The sequence below is a fragment of the Quercus lobata genome, chromosome 2 (genome assembly GCF_001633185.2).
Source record: "Quercus lobata isolate SW786 chromosome 2, ValleyOak3.0 Primary Assembly, whole genome shotgun sequence".
NCBI lineage: Eukaryota > Viridiplantae > Streptophyta > Magnoliopsida > Fagales > Fagaceae > Quercus > Quercus lobata.
This window is the reverse complement of record NC_044905.1, coordinates 51,765,458-51,771,347: the sequence shown is the minus strand read 5'-3', so window position 1 is coordinate 51,771,347 and position 5,890 is coordinate 51,765,458. Positions and strand designations below refer to the sequence as shown.

The window sequence follows — 5,890 nt, the reverse complement described above, 5'->3', positions numbered from 1 at the left end:
AAAGTACAAGTATATTTTAGCACATTTTCAGCAAAAAGTTTTCAATAAAAAACTAAATAAGTTGTTTCTAAATGAACTCATAGATAACTACTTCTAGCTACCTATATTTAAAAATAAACAAATAAATAAAAATCTACCTATACTTTTTTGATAAAAGAAAAAAAAATCTCTACACATGCATACTGCCTATTAATTAAAATGCTAGTAATGATTATTGTTTATTTATTGAACTATCTATCTACTATTTAGAGAGAAAAAATGATGTGTCGAGATTCTAATAAATAGTTAAATATAAAAGGTTTTATAAAGAATCATTATAAAATTTAAACATAATATATATATATATATATAATAAAAATTTGAAAAACTCGAGTTTTTAAAAGATTAAAGTAACATTAGAAGAAGGTGGCAAAAAGTAAAACACTTTTATTTGGTTAAGTGCAAAACACACCCTTCAAATTTTGGGGTTTTTTTACTATAAATTTTTTCTCCTAATATATCAAAATTTTGAGCCGCTCTCTTACCGTTAGGGGGGTCATTTTGATTGGCAACCTCTCTATCCATTTTTTGTTGGTGTGTTTGATAAGTGCCATATAAGCTTGTTACCTATACTAATTGGTCCAATGAAATGATGCCATATAAACCATGTAATTAAATAAATCATAAAAAAATTTTAAAATTTTTTTATTTTCCTTTCTTTTCTTTTTAACATTTTCTTGGATAAACATAATGAACAATTTTTCTTTCTCAAAATCTTTTCCACAATCAATTATCAATCAACCAAAGTTTTCTAAAGATTCAGAATCAAATTTTTTTTTGAATCTCATACCAAGAATTTGACAAAATCGAAACAACAACAGCAACAAAAATTACAAAACCTAAAAACTTTTCTCTTCTTTATTTTCAAATTTGGGTTTGGATTGATATATATATATATATATATATAAAAGGATTTGGATACAATTAGATTTGTTTTGACTTTTCTCGTGCTTGATGGTGTGAGGGATAAGTGGAGCTTATCTTTTTTTTGGTAAAATAAGTGGAGCTTATCGTGGAAGAATCTAAGAGCTTTGGATCAATGCTTGAATCAATTGGCTGTGAGAGTGAGTGAGTGAGTCTCGGTGGGGAATCTAATGTGAAATCCAACAAGTAGGAGGCGGCAGCGATAGAGGAGGCTGCAGAAGCCATGCCCGATTTTCTCCACCACTGGTGGTGGTCACGCTCGCGCCTACATATAACTTTTGTTGTTGTTTTAGTTTTGTCAAATTCTAAATATAAGATTCAAATTTTTATTTTTGGGTTCCAATTCTTTACAACAATTTGGTAGATCAACAATAAAATGTGGAAAAGATTTTGAGAAAAAATAATTGTTCATACAATAATAATTAATAATGTTAAAAAGAAAAGAATATAAATTATTTTTTATTAGATTTTAGGATTTATTTTATTTTATTTAATTACATGGTTTACACAACATCATTTTATTGGACTAATTAGTATAGGTAAAAGGTTTATGTGACATTTATTTAACGGACATATTAACAAAAATAAACAGAGAGCTACCAATCAAAATGACCTCCTAATGTTAGGAGAGCATATCAAAATTTTGAAACTTTAAGAGAACAATATCAAAAGACTTCCAAACTTTTTTTTAAATATATATATATATATATAAAAGAAAAAGACTTTCAAACTTTAGGAGAATGTTTTGCACTTTAGTCATTTTTTTTATATTATATATACATGAAATATATGTTCTATTCTTACCTTTAAAATCTGCTCCACATTCTTCTCAAAAAAAAAAAAAATTCTGCTATAAACTTTTGCTTATAATAAAATTCCATCGCCATAGACTCCATACATAATATATACAATGGAAGAGGATATTCTTGGAAAAATGACACCTTTAAATGTATTTATTTTTTCGTACAGATTTATTCTGAGTTCAATGACACCTTTATATGTATTTATGTTTAATACAGATTTATTCGGACAGAAAAACCTCTTCAATGACACCTTTATATGTATTTATTTTTTCGTACAGATTTATTCTGACATAAAAACCGCCTCCGTGGTAATTTTCCCACCACACATGCACCCACCAGTATCCACCACACATGCACACAAGACACAACGCTTAAAAATAGAAGCCAAAGGCATCAGGAAGGTTCAAGCTCAAAGAGTCTTGAGCATTTTCTAAAAACATATATGGCTCTCTCTCTCTCCAGCTGTTTAACTGAGTATTACTCTTCTCAAAACACCAACCAAGGAGAAGATGCAGATGATGATGATGATGATGGTGGTACATTGAAATTCCAGTGGAAGATCACAAAGCAGGTAATTAATCTTTCTCCAAGAGCTGCTTCTGTAGCATATATGTGGGAGTAGAAATATATGATGCAGAGAAAAAAAAAATAATAATGTTTCAATTTTTGTGGTAAAAATTATGGATGCTGGAACCATTTCCAGTCATTAAACCTGTTATTCTTAATCTTTGTGAAACTGATAACAGCTTGGCATTTTAATCCAAAAAGGTACAGCCACCATTTTGTTTGGTCCAAAATAAAGTATTGGTCTGAATTATCATACATACTATACGCCTATACCAATATCATCTGAAGAAGTTTTACTTTTAGCCAAAGAACCATATATCGTACATCCGTTCCAAGAGAAAACATCGTGCGTATATACATTTGGTTCAATTTTTATTTCGTTATAATTAAGAAAATTTTGAGGTAATTATATGAAGAGGAGGAGGGCGTTGCAGCATTTTCACCAACAGAGGGCAAACCTCCACACACTCTCTTTCTATGTTTGGAATGGTAGGAGAGGAGAAGCTCCATCCAAACATAGGGTTAACTATTTGCTTGTTTTCTGTCAAAAATCTTATAATTCAATTGATATATTATAGTGTTTTCAATGAAAATATCTATAATTCAAAATTTTCCATTGACGAGTCTCCAGCTGAACTCTCACAAGAGATGGAGAAGCCTCTCTCACTTGAATTGACGAGTCCCTTCAATTCTCTTGATCTCAAAAAGGACCTATCAGGAAAAGAAGAAATGTGAAAAGTCCCACATATATCTATAACATGTTTGGAAGAACTGATCCCAAAAGCATCCCAGCCAGAGTGAAGGAAGGGAGAGAAGATGAGTCCATTACATTCTCATGTTGTTAGGGTTCTTCAAGGGCAAGATAAAAGATGATTAAGAAAAAAGCAATTTTTCTTTTTCTTTTTTTTTTTTCAAAATTTTGGTTGATAAGTCAATAATTACAACGGAAAGTTAAGTTTCTCTACTTTTCGATCTATGAAATTTACATGAAATTATAAATAAATAAATATATATATTTATTCTTTAAATAAATAACCGAGAACATATATATTAATCTTTAAGGCTCTCTAAAGCAATATTTATTACCCATACGACTTCATAATCTTCTTACCATATACTTTGATTACCTTGGGAAAAGATTTATTGATATTACGGCCTCACAAAACCAAAAATTTATATCACTTTACTCATCAATAAAATGTCATTGCAACCGCTCTGAGTACTGATTTTATGTGTATAGGAGTCTGTATTTTGTGCCAAACCTGTACAGATTCTTTTCTTCTAATTTCCCTCCAACCAAACTCAGTCTAGGGAGCCCAAACATTGAATCTATCCCATGCCCAACGAGAAATCCATCCCACATCTGTACCTAACGTTTGAGACAAACCTGTTATATATAAATTAATTATTTCAATATTATTGCGCGGAAGTAATGTAAGAATTATGCAGGAAGATTCATATATGGAACACTCATTTGAGCAAGATACTACATGTAACTTCTGTTTCTAGTGGAGGAAGAGGCTATATGGTTAGAGAGCCACAACCTAGGACCTTCAGCAAGCTAGTCCGGTTGAAGCATAATTAGTGGCTTTCTCGTGGCTCTGGTGGAACACAAGTGGTTTGTTCAAAGACAATTAGAGGCTTCCTCGTGGCTCTGATAGAACACAAGTGGTTTGTTCAGAAATAATTAGAGGCTTCTCTCGCGGTTATTGAACATAAGCTGGAAGTACAACATCTTTTGACATTTTTTTATGATCATTACATGGTGATATATACTTTTTGCTACTCTACTTTCTTTCCAAACAAGATATTGTTTTTTTTTTTTTTTTTTTTTTTTTTTTTTGATACGAACAAGATATTGTTTTAAGTGACATGTGAAGCAACAATGCAAAACCGTTTCAATGGTCAGTTAGTAGTTCTTTTGTCAATTTATTCGTAAATCTCTCTCTCTCTCTCTCAAAGCCTAGATTAGGTTTAAAACATACATGTTTATGGATATTGTGATCCAGATTAATAAACGGTTGTACGAAGTTGATAGTAAGTAAAACTATAGGTCACATCCTTTGCAGTTTTACAATAAAATTGTGCTCATATGCAACTTTAATTTGGTCGGTGCTTATAACTTTTCAAAAATCTTGGTTTTGACAACTAATGTATTATTTAAATTTGGATCAATCATTTTTAGAGAAGAAGCCTGATTAATTTTGTTGCAAGGTAAAACTGATGGCATTCTTTCTATCACACAAGAACATAGCAAAAGAAAAAGGGGGGGGGGGGGGGGGGGGGAAAAAAGAAAAAAAAGGACAGAGTACTACATATAGTAGAAAATACGCACATATATATCATGTGTAGTTGTTTGAAAAATGGTGGAACCGATCCTCTTTTCTATTGAACAGTGTTTTGAAGATACATAGTTACTTTTTTTTTTTTTTTTAAGTTTCAACCTATGGTGTCCATTTTTTATGATAAATTTTTATCAACAGAGATTTTACTAGTTAAGGTAACTGGAATCCACATATATAATTGCTTAATCTAAGCACTAAATTAGAAAAGTTGGCGATAGCGCAATGTCACAATACCCGTTTTTTACTTTTAATTTATATGGAAGTTAAGAGACATAAGTTCTAAATATTAGAGTGACAATTTGAATCGAATCCTGGTCACACTAGATGGAGGATGAACCATCCTCTTTAGATCTTTCAAAGGAGTTTTATCTAAAAATTTTCAAAAACTCACTTTAAAAATTAATTTAAATTTATTTTAGCTAGTCCATTTTTCAATTTTAAGTAGTTACTGTACTACTAACTAGTATGTAACTCATGCTTATGCACATGAATGATGAATTGTAGTAGTACTATTGATGTTAGTTTAGATTATTACATATATAGAATATTAGTTCAACTAGGACATTTGAAGATACTACTTTTATATCTTATATTTAAAAGGTAGTGTTAACGGGAACCATAAAGTGTCTCCGTTGAGAAACAACTTTATGTCAAATTATTTTACTTTATGTCACATTTTTTACCAATTTTATATGATGTAGAGTCAATAGAGTTAATTTTTTTTTAGTTTCACTTATCACTCCATTTCTATTTTCAGTCACCTCATTAACTTATACCAATTTTTTATTAGATAAATTTCACATGTGCCTCAATCCGTTTTCCATATCAAACTAATAATTTTGGACCTATTTAATAACATTGTTTAAACAATAATTTTCATTATTTAAATAATAAAAGAAGTATTTTTCAACATTTTTTTACCCTAACATATTTTTACAATATTCAAACAACGTTGTTCTAACGAAACGCCCTCCATCTCAAATGATTAATTCCGAAAAAGAAAGTACGTGAATACGATGACTTCCGTTGTTAATCAATTGCCATAACTGTCCCCAACCCAAAAACACGAGAAATTTCCACTGATGTGGTCCTCCCTGCTCCTGCCAACCAATTAATAAGTGCCATGTGGCCATTTCTCTGATTCAGGTCCACATCAGCAGCAACCCATGTCCTTTAACTCTGGTTAACAAAACCAAACCAAGGTTAAAACAA

The 5,890-nt window shown here is 30.6% G+C and overlaps 1 long non-coding RNA gene across 2 annotated transcripts; it reads left to right on the top strand.

The window, feature by feature from the left end:
- Positions 1–1,836: 1,836 nt before the first annotated feature.
- Positions 1,837–4,261, top strand: LOC115975810. Of its 2 annotated transcripts, none has more exons than XR_004088196.1 (2): positions 1,837–2,337; positions 2,965–4,261. It is a non-coding gene; the product is annotated as an uncharacterized LOC115975810 (long non-coding RNA). The 2 variants fall into 2 exon arrangements; XR_004088195.1 differs by having other exon boundaries at positions 1,912–2,337; positions 3,783–4,261.
- Positions 4,262–5,890: the final 1,629 nt, after the last annotated feature.